Below are 19,865 nucleotides of genomic sequence, written 5' to 3'. Positions count from 1 at the left end.
ATCCTGCTGGAAATAACCATGAAAAGATGGCAATACTGTGGTCATAAAGTGACTCTCATGGTTAGAAACAATTCTCAGTTTTGCTGTGGGATTTAAATGATGCACAATTGCCTGCAAGAGTCCCAAAGTGTGTGAAGAAACACCTTCACACACTATTACAACAAAACAAAAATAAACTGTTGATCCATGTTGCACCAAACCATGACCCTACAATAAAACGTCTTCACAGAAATCGAGACCCATTAGACCAGACAAACTTTTTTTTTCTTCTGTTGTTCAATTTTTGCATAAACTATAGCCTTAGTTTGCTGCTCTTAGTCGACAGATGTGGCACTAGTGTGGCCGTCTGCTTAACTGTTTAAAGGTTTGATGGGTTGTGCGTTCAGAAATGCCCTTCTGTTGTCTCTTTTTTATAGGCTTAAACCAGTCTGGTTATCCTCCTTTGGCACAAACAACCCACAAAACTAGGGATGCACTGAATTTTCTGTCGCTGAAAATTATAGTCATAAAATGGGGATTTCAGCTGAAAGAGAATTAGCCGAAAATACGAGGCCAAAAAAGGGTTATGCTGTGCTGCTAGTTTAATATTAAACTATCATCAAGTCAAGTTTTTTAAATCAGTACAATCTGAGTTATTGAGTTAATAAAATAATAATTACTACAAATCATTCTTGGTTTTGGTGGCAACAAGGTGGCTTAGTAGTTAACTGTCGCCTCACAGCAAGAAGGTCGCTGGTTCGAGTCAGTTGGCATTTCGGTGTGAAGTTTGAATGTTCTCCCCATGTTCGTGTGGGTTTCCTCTGGGTGCTCCGGTTTCCCCCCCCACAGTCTAAAGACATGCGGTATAGGTGAATTGAATAAACTAAATTGGCTGTGTGTGTGGGGGTGTTTCCCAGTACTGGGTTGCAGCTGGAACAGCATCCACTATGTAAAACATATGCTGGATAAATTGTTGGTTCATTCCGCTGTGGCGACCCCAGATTAATAAAGGGATTAAGCCGAAGAAAAATGAATTTATTAATTCTTGGTTTTGGTTTTCGGCAAAGTACATGCAAGAAAGTACAAGCCCAGAATTTTCATATCGGTGCATCCCTACACAAAATTGGATACACTGGATATTTTCTCTTTTTCAGGTCATTCTCTGTAACCCCTATATGTGGCTGTTTCTTCCCTATTCTGATGCCCAGTTTGAACTTCGTCTTCATAGATCATCTTGACTATGGCTGATTGCCATGGCTGCTTAGACATTTGAGTTACCAACAGTTGAACAGATGTGCAAAGGCTTCACAATTAATCAAATAATTAATTACAGCTAAATAACAATCACAGTATGATTATTGAAAATAAAGTACATGATTTAATTAGCTGTAATGTCAGAGTTTTAGATTGATATATAAATTATTTCTTTCATTTTATTCCATCTGATAAATAGCCAGATAAATTTTTTTTATATTATCTTTCAGAAAGGATTCTCAAGAAACTTGCAAATCCTCACCTCAGACCACAGAAATGCATTGCTGTCATTTCTTTGTTCTGAATATATCAGACATCTTACGTTTATATTCCGCTATTAGTCATAATACAGTTTCTGTTCTCTAAAAAATACCAATTGATAATGTCCTGATATTATAGACCTCCTTAAGCCTGATATTAATCCACATTTTCTGCACTTCAGGAGTAAATCCTCCAGAATAATGGGTTTTAAAAAAAGTAAAGAATGCATAAAACCAAGCATGAGTGTTAAATTCTTATTAAAGTATCATTTCAATTCAGTATTGTCAAATTAACAAAAACATTTCACAAACAAACTAAATATATCATAAATAGCACATAAATATATTACAATAATGTTGCATCAAATCAGTCCAATGCTCCTATAGGAAATATTCATTCCTCCACTTCTCTTCAGCTTAGTCCCTTTATTTATCAGGGGTCACCACAGCGGAATGAACCACCAATTATTCCAGCATATATTTTATGTAACAGATGCCCTTCCAGTCGCAACCCAGTACTGAGAAACACCCATACGCTCTCATATTCACACACACACACACACGCACTATGGACAAATGAGTTCATCCAATTCACCATTACCACACATCTTTGGACTGTGAGGGAAATTGGAGTACCCAGAGGAAACCCATGCGAACACGGGGAGAACATGCAAACTCCACACAGAAATGCCAGCTGGCCCAGCTGGGACTTAACCCAGCGACCTTCTTGCTGTGAGGCGAGAGTGCTAACCACTGAGCCACCTAAACGCCCCCTATAGGAACTAAACAGCAGTCATTAGTCCAGAAAGTCTTCAGAAGGCAGGATTACTTTCCTACACTGACATTATAGATATTTACACACATATTACGCTCGCATCACAAGTGAATAAGCATGAAATAGTGACAGGTTGCAGAACAGCACTGAAGCAGAAAAATAACTCATTCATTTTCATACCACTTTGAAATTGACACCAGTGTGAAAGATTAAAATAGTAACCATGAGATACCTGAAAAAGACAAAGAGGCATTACCTAAAAGGAAAAATCACAGACACAGATTCTTTGGCTTATTTACTGCATGGCCACATTTCTACCCCATGTTTCACTGTCTGAGATGTCCGAACCTCCTGAGGGAGTTGAAGTGATTTATTACAGCACTGGTCAAAAGCAGTGGCTCTGATTTCACTTTGCAAAGCCTTAAAGCAAACAGCGTCTACCTAATAAATGGACTCTGGGAGAGAGTTCACATCACTTCATAATTGCAAATTCAAAACATTAGATTAGGTTCACAATTCATGGCCGCAGCCACCATAAGAATCAATAAACATCATCACATTCACAAACGCAGAGCTATGACTGAAATGATAAGGTCATTGCACCTACGCTCCAATTTCTGCAGGATTCGTGAAGGACCGGTGCATAATGTGGCTTGTGTTTGGGCCAAGATCCCTCACAATCAAGCCATCTGGCCCTCTAGATTATTACAAAGAGTTTCTCTTCACCAACATGAAGCTCGGTTTCTATTAGAGCACAGTAGGACACAGTGAACAGCGGTAAAGCAGTGTGTTTAATGAATTGTGGAGAGCAGCTTCTCTCCCTTAATCCTCCTTTTTTCTGCTCTTATTTTAAGCATATGGAGTTTAGATGTGTTTTTTTTATTATTTTAATATGACTTTAGTTACCAACGGGGGCCAATTTGGAATTAAAGGTGATTTTGTTTTCATGTAGAGATAAACAAGAAGGCTGTGCATATTGAAAAGCACACTGTAAAAGCAAAGTGCAGATAGAGAGAACGAGAAGCGAGCTTATGCTGCAATAATCTTGTGAGTTCTGCCGTTTTCACATTGCTAGGTTATAAAAAATTGGACAATTATGGAGGCTGGGAGCATTACTGAGCCACAGACCAGAGGATTGTGGAGAGACTGATGGTGTTGATTTGGGGAAATGACAGATGCCTGATAAGGCAAAAGAAGTTATTGACCAAAATTGAAACAGCATTTTTCATTCCACTGAAAAAAAAAGTTATATTAATTAAAGTGATTAAGTAAGATTATCTCAAAATAATTTATCAAGTGATGAATTAATCTAGCAGCTTCCCATTTTTTTTGTCGAACTAATTTTTCCAACATACCACTCGGGTGAATCTGTGCTTTTGAAAATACTATTGGTTGGGTTTAGGGAAGGAGGAGGGTGGGTCAGTCGATCAGTCAGTCAGTCAAACAGTCAGTCGACAGTGGCCCCTGTTGGATTTACGCGAGAATAGCAGGTGCGAATGACACTCGTGAGAGAAGTTTGAGATTCATTGAGATTTTTGAGAAATTTTTCATTGTGCTATTAAAATTACTTTATAATAAAGAATAACAATAAAGAACAAAGCCCCTGATATAAAAAATACAAATTAAAAAGAATAAAACATTCTATTCAAACTTCACGCATCCATTTATTAACAATAATTGATTTTCATTTTCTCATTCATTCATTGTTATTCGGCTTAGTCCCTTTATTCATCAAGGGTCGCCACAGCAGAATGAACCGCCAACTTATCCAGCATATTTTTTACGCAGTGGATGCCCTTCCAGCTGCAACCTATCACTAAGAAAACATCCATTCACACTCATTCAGACACATGCACTACTGACCATTTAGTTAACCCAATTCACCTACACCACATGTCTTTAGTGGAAACCCACATGAACACGGGGAGAACATGCAAACTCCAGACAGAAATGCCAACTGACCCAGCCGGGACTCCAACAATGACCTTCTTGTTGTGAGGCAATAGTGCCAAGCACTGCGCCACCGTGACGCCCACAGTCTTTATATTTCAATACAAAGAAGTAAAGATTTTTAACAGCTATATTAAGCATAATACAAAATGAATCATCAGTATTGGACAGTGCAGATGCATTTTATCATATGGTCAACATTTTTTTACAAATCATCGAACTACACTTAATTTCAGAATAATTACCAAAAAACAACTTCAAAAAACGTAATAAAAATATGCAGCACACTTATGCAAAACAATCATTGCTCCTGCTTTCATGAAGCTTGCTGTTAAAAAAAATAGCAATTACCACATTTAATAACAAGAGAAAAAATGCCCAGCTTTGTGGTTTACAGGTACCAGACTAGCATAGGATCTGCTGATTTCCAAAACAGTTCAATAATGCGAAAACAAATCAAATTAATATCTGAATATGTTCAAATGTTGTGTATATTTCAACCTTCATTTTCCTTCGGCTTAGTCTCTAATTCAGAGGTCGCAACAGCAGAATGAATCGCCAACTATTCCAGCATATGTTTAACGCAGCGGATGTCCTTGCTGCTGCAACCCAGTACTGGGAAACACCCATACACTCATTCACACACACACACACACACACACACACACACACACACGCACACACAACGACCAATTTAGTTTATTCAATTCACCTATACCACATGTCTTTGGACTGTGTGTGAAACCGGAGCACTTGGAGAAAACCAACGCAAACACTGGGAGAACATGCAAACTCCACATAGAAATGCCAACTGGCCCAACCGGGACTCAAACCAGCGACCTTCTTGTTGTGACAGTGCTAATCAGTGAGCCACCGTGCTGTCCTTCAACTTTCATGTTAACAGAAAAAAATGTTTTGCATAGTCTAGTCCTAATGTGAAAATAATGTTAAAAGTGAACTTGTTCTTTAACGCTGATGTAAACAAACAACAGTCTAAACGATCTAAAACCAAATAATCTAAAAGCAAACACAATTGTCTCTATTGTAGTTGTCAAGGGAACCAGAGACCAGTTACTAGCAGGACAAATAAAGAAGTCAAAGCATTAAACTGCACCCTATTAAGCTGTGACTTTCACAGCACACTTTATATAAAAAAATCAGGTAAACAAAAACAGTACAAAAACAACATATTAACTCATTTCTGAGGGCTTGTGTAACACTCAAGACTTGAATAATGATGTTGAAATGTCAATTTTGACATGAGAGGAATTAAATGAATATTTAGAAGATTTGTGTTTTTTTGTTCATTCATTTTCTTTTCTGCTTAGTCTCTTTTTTTAATCGGTGGTCGCCACAGCGGAATGAACCGCCTGTTTGTTTTTAATTAATTAATACTGTAATTAATTTTATTTTACTGCTGTCGCCTCACAGCAAGAAGGTCGCTGGTTCGAGCCTCGGCTGGGTCAGTTGGCTGTGTGGAGTTTGCATGTTCTCCCTGTGTTCGTGTAGGTTTCCTCTGAGTGCTCTGGTTTCCCCCACAAGTCCAAAGACATGCGCTATAGGGGAATTGGGTAAGCTAAATTGTTCGTAGAGTATGTGTGTGAATTAGAGTGCATGGGTGTTTTCCAGTGATAGGTTGCAGCCGGAAGGGCATTCTCTACAAAAAAAAAAGGCTGGATAAGTTGATTAATAAAGGAACTAATAATATTACCGCTCTAAGAATATTCATACTGTAGTTAATAGTCCAATCATACAACATATTAAATAAACCCCACTGGTACACTAGCACTCCTTCATAGTCACTATAGCATTCAAAACACACTGATTCACTGTCAATTGCAAAAAATAAATTAAAAATCTATCTGACAACAATTTTCTTTCCCATCTTCAGTTTGCTAACCAGTTCTATGGGCCAACATGGGGGAGTTAGGGATTTGAGGCTTCCAAGTTAATTACTTCTTAGCTTTGGGAGATGTACAGTGATATACAAAACTCATTTCACTGGAAATTAATTTTTGCGAATACTGAAAAAGGTCTGTTGAAGAAAACAATTAGACAGGGACATTATTCATAGCGCTTTGATATTACATGCTAAATTTCTTGCTGTATCAAAGTGTTTTTGACAGAAGGCTTTCTGGCACCACCTGGCCATTGTTCAGTTTGCTGCAGACGCCGGCAAGGACGTCTGCGACTATTGTAACTGACTTTAAAATGTGGAGCTAATGGTCCTTTATCTTTTTTTGATAAAACAAGAATTTTAGTTCAGCAAGTGAGCAAGTTTAGAAGTCTGACAAACAAAAGAGAGTACTGCAGAAGTACAGTAGTGGCCAAAAGTGATGAAAATTGACATCTTTGCCATATTTAATACAATTGAATTCCAACACAATCTCACAGCAATTCCTAACTTTTTGATTTAGTGGCTTATTCGTATGAATTCGTACGATCTAATTCATACAATTTAGTACGATTTGCTCATCCCCCAATGGCGGTTGGGTTTAGGCGTGGGGTTAGGTGCCATGCCTCCTTTTTAAAAATCTTACAATTTTGTACGACTGAACTTGTACGAATTCAAACGAATTAGCCACTAAACTGACAAAACATAAAATACTTACGTTTTCTCGTGAGATCAGGCTGGAAATTCAGAGAATTTTGCAACAATGACGTGTTTTCATTTAATTCATGTAATTCCACCACACTAATTCCACACTTTAGTATTGTGCTTTAATACTTCCTGCTTCGCTACTGTTCGGACGTCTTTGCCTACTGCTCCGCTCTCTGCTCACTTGCTTTTATATCTTAAACCCTAATTTTAACTTGAGCCTATCAGCACAGTGCTCAAACGACACAGCTTGAAGATCAGCATCGATTCTACAAACTTTCTGGAATATAGCTTTACTAACAAGAGGGGAATTATCGTCTAAACAATCCTCCCGCTACCAGCTATCAGCTGCTCACATTCCTGAGACGGGAAAACACGGCTGTGAAAATGCCTCTGGATCGGATTAATTCAGATTCTCACTGCTGTACAAACTGCCACAAACTTCTACAAAAGATTGCAGTTCTTGAAACAAAGTTACTTGCGATCCAACCAGAACTGCAGCGTCATTGTGGACGCTCACAGCAAATAGCCAGTGAGTCCCATAAATCTATTCCTACCACTATTTGGAGCACTGAAAAACAGATTAAAACTGTGGAAAATGAGCATTGGCATAAACAAGGTGCGAGACCAAAGGGTACTCGTGGGGTCAGATCATATGCTGCCGCATTAGCGTCCTCTACCCCAAATACAGCTCGGACTCAAATACAGCTTGAGAACAGATATGAAGTACTGAGTAATATGGGTGAAGAATCCCCAAATGCAGTCAGACAGAGATCGCATGACTCAGCAGCTAACTCTGCATGGAACAGAGGCTCAAGGCCGACTAGACAGCGGCATTCTGCTCCGATCGCACCTGAGATAAGAACACTAGTTGTAGGAGATTCAATAATCAGGAATTTTAGGAGCAAATCTACAATGACATACTGCTTCCCTCATGCAACAGTTTCTGATGTAAACAAAGAACTTAAGGAAATTCTGAAGAAGCACAAGACTGCAAAACGGATTATCATCCATGTGGGGAAGAATGATATTCGGAAGGAACAGTCAGAACTGCTCAAGAGAGATTTCTGTGAGCTCTTGGAAACAGTTGAAAGAGTGAAAATTCAGCCGTTCATCAGTGGACCACTCCCTGCAAGAGGGACTAACATGTTTTCACGGCTGCTTGGTCTAAATGTATGGCTGCAGAAAGCATGTAACAGGAAAGGACTGAATTTTATTGACAACTTCAATCTCTTCTGGAACCAAAGACAACTGTTGACATCAGACGGCCTTCAGCCAAACAAACTTGGTGCAAAGGTGCTAAAGGACAATATCTTCTTCTCCCTCCATCATCCATCAGCTGTATGTGCCACTGACCTCAATCCAAATGGCACATACACACCTAGCATCTGTCCGGACGACCACAAGACCTCAAATCAGCTCCCGAGTGGACTTGGGGTTGACGCATCACCCAAGGACAGTGATAACGCCACGCAGCCAAAACACCCACTGTTGATAGAGACACTATCGCTGGCCCTCTGCTCAACACAGACAGACTGTGACGCATCAGAACAGCATCATGTCTCGTCACTAAAAAATGATCCTCAGGAAAACACCCAGGAAAACATATTTCAGCACCCAGAATCTCCAGAGCCACAGCCTCTGTCGCCAGACACGTTCCCATTATCACCTTGCTCGCCTCTCTTGGGTTTCTCAAAAAAGATGGAGGAACTGGTGCATGCTGGAACTAAACTTTCACACTCCATCGCCGCAAGCCCCCAGTTACCAACCAAAAAGCGGCCTGCTCCACAACCACCTCTGAGCCCACGTGGAAGAGCCCTCCGACATTTGCCCCACCGCCAGGGCCCAAACAACAACGCACCATCCTCAGCTGGTGAACAAAACTGCTCTCCATGATGTGTCTCGGGTGCCTGCTTAGATAACAGTGTCTTTATCAGATGTTTACAGAACAAGCAGGAACCCAGTGTGCCTGTAGCTTTCTCTACACATATATGTGTTGTATTACGTGACAGAAAACCGAAGACTTTTTCAGGCCGTATAGCAAATCACTCAAATCTTGTGTCTATTAAATATAAATCTGAGACTACTGTAGCAAAAACAGCTAAAACTGTTAAGTTAGCACTTTTAAACATCCGATCACTCAACAATAAGTCACTTTTAGTCAATGATTTTATCAGCTCAAATTGCCTTGATTTTATGCTTTTAAATGAAACTTGGCTAGATGACAGCTGTAGTGCAGCAGTTCTGAATGAAACAGCTCCTTTAAACTTTGACTTTTTGAGTGTTTGCAGAGCCAATAGGAGAGGTGGAGGCATTGCTGCCCTGTTTAAAGATGTCTATGAGTGTAAACAAGTGTCATTTGGTGACTTTTTGTCTTTTGAATATCTGAGTATAGCACTAAAAGGTGCTCCACGTATCTTACTGATCATTATCTACAGACCTCCAAAATATTCTCCAGTTTTTATTGATGATTTTACAGAGCTGTTATCATTAGTAACCTCTGAATTTGACTATTTTACCATTGCTGGGGATTTTAATATTCACATTGATAATCCAGAAATCAATGCTGTAAAAGAACTGATGACTGTTTTGAACACTTTTGATCTGACTCAGCATGTTCAAGGACCCACACACAATCGTGGACACACTCTTGATCTACTTATAACTAAGGGTTTACACATTTCATCAACTGTTGTTAAGGATGTTGCACTATCTGATCATTTCTGTATTTTCTTTGATATATTGATCACTCCAGCTATTAAAGACAGATCTGTCTCTGTCAGAAAGAGATGCATAAATGAGAACACTAATGAGCAGTTTATGAAGGCCATATCGCTAGCACCAAGTATATCTGCAGACTCTGTTGATTCTCTCCTTGATTTGTTTAATTCTAAAGTTAAGAATGTCATAGATGACATTGCTCCTGTTAAAGCCAAGAATATAACTAGCAGCCAAAGGGGATCTTGGACTAAGTCCCCAAAATTAAAAATGACGAAAAGACAGTGCAGAAAAGCTGAGCGTATGTGGAGAAAGACGAAACTAGTAGTCCATTATAATATCTATAAAGACAGTCTTCGTGCTTTTAATATGGAACTAAAAACTGCTAGGCAGACTTTCTTTTCAAGCCTTATAAACAGCAACGTAAACAATGCTCGTAAACTCTTTGCAACGATAGAGAAACTCACAACCCCCCCCAGTCGGATTCCCAGTGAGCTACTCTCTGAAAGCAAATGTAATGAGTTTGCTCATTTCTTTACTGACAAGATCAATAATATCAGAAAGGCAATCAGCTCATCCAATCAGCCAAATTGTGTCGACGTCAGACTAGCTCAACCACAACTTAAGAAATCAGACATTATGTCCGATTTCATGGCAATTAATGGCAAAATCTTAGAAGAGATCGTGCAAGTTATGAAAACATCAACCTGCAGTCTTGACACGCTCCCCACATCATTCTTTAAAACGGTGTTTACCTGCTTAGAAATAGATCTTCTAAAAGTGGTAAATGCTTCACTTCTCTCGGGGATTTTTCCTAACTCACTTAAAACTGCAGTTGTTAAACCCCTCTTGAAGAAGAGCAACCTGGATAACACCATATTGAGCAATTACAGGCCCATCTCAAATCTCCCTTTCATTGGCAAAATCATTGAAAAACTTGTTTTTAACCAGGTTAACAAGTTCCTAAACTACAAGGGGTGTTTGGACAATTTTCAATCTGGTTTCAGACCACATCACAGTACAGAGAGCGCCCTTATAAAGATAATCAATGACATCCGCCTAAATACAGATTCAGGCAAACTAACAGTGCTGGTACTGCTCGATCTCAGTGCTGCATTTGACACTGTCGATCACAGCATACTTCTGGATAGGCTGGAAAACTGGGTTGGGCTGTCTGGGACGGTCCTCAAATGGTTCAGATCTTACCTTGAAGGAAGAGGTTACTATGTCAGTATAGGTGACCATAGGTCAGGGTGGACACCCATGACATGTGGAGTCCCACAAGGCTCGATTCTGGCACCACTCCTGTTCAACCTTTATATGCTCCCTCTGAGCCAAATAATGAGAAAGAACCAAATCTCCTACCACAGCTATGCTGATGACACTCAGATCTACCTAGCCTTACTGCCTAATGACTACAGCCCCATTGACACCCTCTGCCAATGCATTGATGAAATTAACAATTGGATGTGCCAAAACTTTCTTCAGTTAAACAAAGAGAAAACTGAAGTCATTGCGTTTGGGAACAGAGATGAGGTTCTCAAGGTGAATGCGTACCTTGGCTCTAAGGGTCAAACAACAAAAAATAAGGTCAAGAATCTTGGTGTGACTCTGGAGTCAGATCTGAGTTTCAATAGTCATATCAAAGCAGTTAGTAAATCAGCATACTATCATCTCAAAAACATTGCAAGAATTAGATGCTTTGTTTCCAGTGAAGACTTAGAGAAACTTGTTCATGCTTTTATCAGCAGCAGGGTGGATTACTGTAATGGCCTCCTCACTGGCCTTCCCAAAAAGACAGTCAGACAGTTGCAGCTCATCCAGAACGCTGCGGCCAGAATTCTGACCAGAACCAGGAAATCAGAGCACATCACACCTGTCCTCAGGTCTTTACACTGGCTCCCAGTTACATTCAGAATAGATTTTAAAGTATTATTACTGGTCTATAAATCACTAAATGGCCTAGGACCTCAATACATTACAGATATGCTCACTGAATACAAACCTAACAGATCACTCAGATCTTTAGGATCAAATAGATTAGAAATCCCAAGAGTTCAGTCAAAGCAGGGTGAATCGGCTTTCAGCTACTACGCCCCTCGTTGCTGGAATCAGCTTCCAGAAATGATCAGATGTGCTCCAACATTAGGCACATTCAAATCAAGACTGAAAACACATCTGTTTAGCTGTGCCTTTACTGAATGAGCACTGTGCTACGTCCGACTACTATGTTTTTCTCTTCTTTTTAATTCTTTTATAACACATTTTATCAGCTTTTATTTTATTTTTATTCTTACCATTTTTATGTTTGTTTTTATTTCTCTTATAATTGTTTCTTTTATTCCTGTTTATGTAAAGCACTTTGAATTGCCACTGTGTATGAAATGTGCTATATAAATAAACTTGCCTTGCCTTGCCTTGCCTTGTGCTGCCTAACAATATTTAAGCTAAAACTCCTCTAAAATACCACATTTTAATTTTAAATCTTCCCAAAAACATTATCAGTAGTGCACAAAATATTATATCATTTAATGAGGTTTTATAAACTAATTTCGAGAGGAGCATGTGATATGATTGATCGTGTCTGGTCTCGCATCAGTTTTCACTGCTAGTCCAATAACATATCATTGCTAGACCAACCAGGTGAATTTTAGCCTCCAATAAATAAGCCCATTTATCCTACCTTCCTTATCTTCGTTTTAAAGAATCCCCCCATCCGCCCTATCTCCCCCTTTTCCTCCTTTACCATGGGGAGCTCTCGAGACCTACCTCATCGCAGACCTCCTGTCATGCTACAAGACCAAGCGGGAGGCCTAGGCTAAAGTATCTCCGAGCTCAGCGTTCTCTCCTGGGACAGTATGCCAAATCTGCAAATTGTATCAAGCAATAACTAAGTGTGAACTCAATATTATAATTTAGTTTTACGCAAAAACATGAATGTTCAAGTGGTCTTTAAATTCTTGCATTAGTTGTATATTTTTGTTTGATCAGTAAACTACCGATCACACTGTGCCCAACTACGCACAGCGCAAACTTTCTAATTACTTACAAAATGTGAATACTCTATGATGTGTAAAGATTGTTTAATATAATTATGACTAATGATCTTGCAGAAAGATATGGTGTATTTTAAGAACTATAAATGGTTTCATTGCTAGTACTAATGTTTATTTCAATGTCTGAAACCTAAAATAAATGTTATGTCGTTGAAAACAATAATTTGTGATCGATGACAAGCTTTTAATAGCTATGTTTCCATCCAAAGGTGCGAATTAACTTTAACTGGAATATTGCATTTAAGATGTGCGAATAAAGCAGCATTAACCATCAAAGTAGTCAAAGACAACAAAATCGTCACTTCCTGACTAACTGACACCAAATATTGACAGTAAAAACGGAATTTTCTGTGGTAGAAGAAGCTGTGTGAATATTTTCTTTGTTTAATACATGACTTGCGCCTCAGAAGACGAAACCGACACGCAATAAACGTGTGGTGGCATTTTAAGGTGTGAGATGCGGAGCACAGACACTCTTGACAGTTCTGGAGGTCAATAATAATATGATAACACTAATACTGAAATGGTTAAGGTGTTTTAGAATGACCAAAACAGAATTTCAGATGTCTTACAATGTGCTCAGTCGGTTGGTTTATATATTTACACACATTTTTATCATCACATGACCTTTTTTATTGCGCATACTGGAACTTGTTCAGTAAAAGTGTTTCCATTGTAGTTTATGCGCATATTTTCTAATCGAATAAAAAGTGTATCCTACTCAGTTATGCGCATATGTTTTTTTGTGCATTTTCAAAATTTATGCGCATCTTGGTGTTTCCATCCACCTATTTTTATGGACATGTCCAAAATGAGCATAAAAATAGGTGGATGAAAACGTAGCTTATGACACAGCTTTCTCTGGCTCTGTGCCAGCCCTCGAGGTAGCAGATTTGAATTTAGCAGCAGATCACACCACTGTGATCTTTCACTCCAGAAAACAGCCAAGACTGACCACACAACTGTAGTGAACTCATGAAGAGTTAATAAACAGATACTGGAGTAAGGTGTCATGCAATACAGAATTATGATGCATGTCTATGAAACATGATGAAAGTAGCCTAAATTCTGACATAACAGTTCACACTTAGGGTCTATTGCAATACATCATATCCACATAGGATTGAATACCATGGCACAAATCAGAACTGAAAAGATCAGATTCCATGCGGCTTGTGCTTTTCACACTGTCGTGACAAAAACACATCTGAGTCACACATGGGCAAAAAAATTGTACTTTGGGCCACGTTTGCCTGCTGTGTGAACGTAACCTAAGTCTTCAGAGAAAGCAGCAAGGCTGTGACTGCAGATGAAAAACAGGAACAGATGGGACTACTGCGTGTCCCTGGACACTTCATCGTGACTCCCCACAAAGACACCAGTCAACACACATACATGCGGCAGGGAATGATAGAACTGCCTCATTGAGAAACAAAATTTTCTCCCTTCTCTTTGCCTCCTAATTAGCCGATGCGCTGCATGGTGCAGGTCCCTGACTCGAATTAGAAAGTAGAAATGAACACCTGTGAGCTTTACCCACAATCTCAACCACATATGGATGCTTCAATGCTTGAAAAGGCTTTCAGATGGGCCTAGACGAGACCTCAATCCATGGCCCCAGCCTTCACAAGCTGAAATCTGGGATCTCCTGGGTCGCTATTGATCGTGGCGGGGAAGAAACATCACAAATGCTCACAGGTGGAGATCTGGACAAAGGAACTCTTTATTGTTGGAGACATGGCCTGGTGAGGAAAGCACATGCCCTGACATGTTGCATGATGCAGGGTTGAGCGATTTAAAAAGCTTTTTAAATTCCAAATAAATTCCTGGATCTGAATTGAGAAGTCAACTGCCTGCAGATTTGCTATTGTCATATTAAAATGATGATAAGCTGTAAAAGATGATTATGAACTGAAGATGAGAGTTGTCGAGTTAAACTTTGATAACGCTTTGATGAAGTTTTGCTTAAAAGATTGTTGGAATGTTTTATAAATCTTACAGGCAGACAAGAAAAATAGATTTAAAAATCTAACAATGCAATATTTAGTTTTTCTGCAATATACACTCACCGGCCACTTTATTAGGTACACCTTAGTACCAGATTGGACCCCTTTTGCCTTCAGAACTGTCTTAATTCTTCAAGGAACAGATTTAACAAGGTGCTGGAAATATTCCTCAGAGATTTTGGTCCATATTGACATGATAGCAGCAAACAGTTGCTGCAGATTTGTCGGCTGCACATCCATCAACCGAATCTCCCTTTCCACCCCATTCCAAAGGTACTCAACTGAATTAAGCTCTAGTGACTGTGGAGGCCATTTAAGTACAGTGAACTCATTGTAATGTTCATGAAACCAGTCTGAGATGATTTGTGCTTTATGACTTTATGAAGTAGCCATCGGAAGATGGGTACGCTGTGGTCATAAAGGGATGGACATGGTCAGCAATACTCAGGTAGGCTGTGGTGTTGACACAATGCTCAATTGGTACTGATGGGCCCAAAGTGTGCCAAGAAAATATCACCCACAGCATTTCACCACCACCACCAACCTGAACTGTTGATACTAGGCAGGATGGATCAATGCTTTTATGTTGTTGATGCCAAATTCTGACACCTTTATTTCAGACGCATGGTGCACGACAAAACTGAAAATTCTGTATGACTGCCACAAGGGGGCGTATTCCGACAATCGTGTCCAAATGCGGAAATTCAGCTTAACAGTATTCAGGTACAGTAATTGAATAATAAAAAATATAAATAACTCATTAAAATGAATCATTATTAAAGTAACTAACAGTACAATTTTTAACGACTTAATGTTTTTTAAATCACATACAAATAATAAATCATAATACAGACTCAATTTTGCAAATCTGCGATGTGACTATTACCAATGATCACATTGCAATATCGATGCTGAAACAATATATTGTGCAGCCCTACTTTGAAACATCATCTATGGAACCTTGTTCTTAATCTATTTAAACACCTCTGTATTGTTTACATAGGTTTACTAAGCATTTATTTGTCACTATGACATCCCGCTAAATTTCTGTTAAGCTACATTTGTGATTCCACTTTCTTTCATTTAAATTCCAGTTCAGTTTTATGTGGGATGTGGCCCATTTAACACAATAAACTTGGAAAATAGAGCGTATTTCCTATGAGATTTTGAAAAACTTTGACATAAGGATCATAACATTTTCAAAATATCACAAACATCCATAAAATCTATTAAAAACACACAATACTGTACAAAAGCTGTCACTGGGGCTTATCCTTTCAAAAGTTAAACTTTTTAGGTACTAATATGTAAGCTACAATATAAAGCCTTTAGGTACCATTATGGATCTCTTTCCATACAAAAGTGTACCTTTTGAAAGGGTGCCAGTCCAATGACAGCTTTTGTACTGTACATTTATTTCTGAGAGCATATGCATGCAGGTCAGGTCAGACATTGACAGTGCCACATAGCAGCACTAATGCAGTCTTGTAGTCTTCCTATGTAATATGCATCTGCATGACAAAATTGCAGTGTACGAAAAAGGTTTTCAAATGTTACCAGTTTCAGACTTCTAAAACTCTCTTGCCATGTAAATGATCAAAAAAATGCATGAAAAGTTTTCCATGTTTAACATATAAACATGACCCTTAGTTTTGATGGCGTTGTTGAGATTCAAGTGGTCTACCAAAATATTCTGTCAGTACTCCCAACGGAAAAGGAGTACAAAAGCCAGTACTTTCAGCGAATGGAATTAGTGCTATGAAACTGACAGATGCAATGAAAGTTAATGCCGATAATGGCCTTAATTCTACCATCACCTTTCTTTTAGAAGAAAGAATACTACAGGATTAAAACAACAGGAGGCTGAAAAAATTACAACCTCAGCTTTGAAGCAGATAAAAAAAAAAGCTAAATCCAACACATGCAAGGACTTTTAACCAAGAGAAAGACAGGTTATGTATTCAGAACCAATTCTAGCAGGTTTCTGTATTTAGGACATGAAAAGATGAACAACACTCTGCTGTAATGCCACATTCTACACCAGACATTTAACCGCAACTACATGCTCTATAGTCGAAACCTAGCATTAACATGTTTGCAAACAACGTAAAGGAAATAGACAGTAGACATTAAATTCTGTACAGTAACCGTCATCACAGGTGTACTGATGTAGACTGTCACTCAAATGGTGCGCCTGCACTGCTGTTCTGCTCTTCTGTGCCCGCTGCCAGCCACAACGCCTTACTAAATCCAACACTGTTCAAAACTGACAGGTTGTATAATTGACTTAAACTGCCTGAGCCTGATTTATAGGGCCATTGTTTCTGTTGGAGATATGTGAAATCGGTTTTATGTCGCAAATAGCATATACACAGGGTGGAAAGTCTTTGTGTTGACATGTCAAGCCCTCCACGCCCCTCTATTTCTCTACCCAGTAAATATGTTTAATCGGTTTAATCACTGAAGGGGAATCAGGTCCTGGCCAAGCTTCTCTTCTCTTTTTTTTCCAGACACTGTTAATCCTGCTGCCTCCACATTCAGCCCCTCACCTGCCAATCAGCTCCTCCCCTGTGTGACTGCTTCTTTTAAGTGGCTTTCCTGGTCTTAACTAAAAGCTAGAGGATGAATAGTAAAAGATATCAGATAGATATCAAGGGATAATGTCTCTTGCTGCTTTAAAAAGGATTTTTCCTGACATCTATCTTAAGTTTAAATGGCCAGTCAGTCTCTAGAAGCAGGGATTTGCGATGGAATGTTGTGAATGACAACACATTGCAGAGACATTAAGAATACTAAAGAGCATTGGGTAGGGTGGGTTCAGCAAAAGTGGCACTTCGGGGACATTTAAAGCTAAGCATATGATGGGTTTTCATCTAAATAAAATTCTGAAAATTCTGAATGTTTTCATTGTCTCAATGGGTGTGATTGAACAGGCAATTAATGAATATGAAGTCAAAGAGAAATCAAATTTGAATCACATTCGCGGATGTTTTATGGTAGGTTTAATTGACAATTCGATGAACAAAAAATATTTCATGGACCAATATAGTTTGTAGTCTAGATAATTTTGTGAACGATTATGATCATTGTTTATGATCTGAATGACTATGACACTTCTTAATGATCCTACAATGGTTTGAGCCTGAATATTTTATAATTGTAGATGTGCTGATATTACGTCGAGTAGAGGTCATTGGGAGCTTGCTTCATTAGGGTCCACCTGGACATTTTATGGTCATGAGGTGGTCAAGATTATCCAGATAATGAAGCAGCCATTGTAAAGATTGAGCAGACCTTGATCACTGTGTAGTGCACCAATAGCAAGCTAGCATGTGCCACAAAATCCTATTGACCACTTTCAGCTGATTAATTCTCAGCATGTAAATACCTAAACAATTATGAAGTAAAGTTAGTTTTATATTCACACATTCTGACTTTCTCCTTAATAATATTTCACAAATATATTACTAGCAAATTCTAAATAGTGAAATGATATTAGCGGCCAATGACTATCTACAGCATTGTTTACAGTCAAACAAATAGTGCTAATGTTGTTTTCAAGTCATATTTACATGTGATTTCAGACCGAATATTCAAAGTACCATGGTAAACAATATAAACCAACTTTACCTCAATCTAAAAAATTCTTACTTCTGACACTTGTAATGTCATCTAAAATGGGTGCAAACAAACTTGCTTTACATATAAAATCCCAGCTGATGCTTGTGCTGGTGATTTCCAAGTATGTTGAGGGAGAAACAGGCATGGATTAAATTCAAATAGCCTACAAAACATAATCTGAAGAAGCATGTGTGAGGTTTTGGCAGCCAAATGAGACTGTTAACCAATACACACGCGAAAAAAACAAAGCCAACAAACAAAACCGACGTCCATCTTCCAATCCAAACACATTGCAAATGACTTTTAGATTACACTAATATCACGTGGCCACTCCCACTTTGTTCAATTCAAACGAATAGCAGTTCATTTAGCCTAAGTTACCTGATGATTAAACCTGTAAACAATCCGACTGTAATGTCACCTGTGGGTAGCTGTAGCTACAGTATGGGTAATGTTAACAATGTGAATAATTTTAACAATTACTTAACAAAAACAAAAGTCCAAAATCGTTTAAAGTCGTAATGTAATTTGTTTCTTCAAACAGTCTTCTCTTCTAAAGTACCATTAGGATCAAGTTTAATCGATGCACAAGAACCCAAAAGACACAACTTTATCAAACATACCCTATGATTAGTAATCGCAAAACATCACCATGCCCTCTAAAAAACTTTCAATGAGAAATAAACGCGTCTCCGCTGTTTCAGGGTCCAGTTCTGTTTTCTGGGGATTTAAAACACCTACCGTGTTTGCTAATATCCTCGCGCTTAAGTGCAGACAAACTTGACGAAAACTCTGCTATCCAAGAAGAAGAAGATGAAAACGTCCTCAGGACTCATTCAGTCGCAGTGTGAATCTCTCGCCCGGTTTATTCATTCCTCTCGACTGCAGTGATTCAGTGAGCGGCTCTGCTCTGACTCCACACTTCACTGTGCTCTCTGTGATGATTGCGCTCAGCCACACACATTGGCCAGGGGCGGATACTAGACCCTCACGCCTCCTGTCATTAATTCTTCATATTGCACATAATGGTGACGAATGGTGTTATATCGCCTATACTGGTATATATAGAGCCTATATAACACAACTGGAAATATCCGGCGCTGTTATAGTGCCGTTAAAGTAGCTGCATGGTTTCCAAAAACATTTAGTTTCCAGTTAAGACCCAATTACCTCTGACCACCTTAGTTATCTTTTTCATCTGGAAGCTTTAAAAGGGATAGTTTACCCCGAAACCCAGGTAATTCATACAATATACTGTTAATGACAGATTCAGAGTTTAGAAGAAAAAAAACATACAGGTACAGTAATACTTGTGGTAATCTTCTGGCAATGGAGCTGAGGTTTTACCTGTAGCCTATGAGGAGAATTAATTGGTCTATGCAAGAAACTGAACATCACTTTACGCATTATAGACTATTACTTTTATTCCACACCCTTGGCAAACCGTAGTACAGTAAGTGTATTCATGACAATGATGATAATCAAGCTTCCTGTCACATGATACATACAGTAATATGGCACATAAGCTAACACTGTTTGTTTACAGTGCTGTTGAATTCAAATGTATTTGTGCTTATCTTGTATGTTGTAACCTATTTTAAATGTAAGATTATGTTTGCAAGACAAATCTCAGATGGAAAGACTGAC

General features: G+C 38.8%; 1 protein-coding gene across 3 annotated transcripts in view; it reads right to left on the bottom strand.

Annotated features, from left to right (window-relative positions):
* Positions 1–19,150, bottom strand: part of tspan18a (tetraspanin 18a) — a 58,559-nt gene extending 39,409 nt beyond the window's left edge. For all 3 annotated transcript variants that reach the window (XM_056461421.1, XM_056461422.1, XM_056461423.1), the window contains exon 1: positions 18,960–19,150. The gene's annotated coding sequence lies outside the window, so the exon portion shown is untranslated. The remainder of the gene's footprint in view (positions 1–18,959) is intronic.
* Positions 19,151–19,865: the final 715 nt, after the last annotated feature.

The sequence above is a fragment of the Danio aesculapii genome, chromosome 7 (assembly GCF_903798145.1).
Source record: "Danio aesculapii chromosome 7, fDanAes4.1, whole genome shotgun sequence".
Classification (NCBI taxonomy): domain Eukaryota; kingdom Metazoa; phylum Chordata; class Actinopteri; order Cypriniformes; family Danionidae; genus Danio; species Danio aesculapii.
This window is presented reverse-complemented; position numbering and strand designations above follow the sequence as displayed.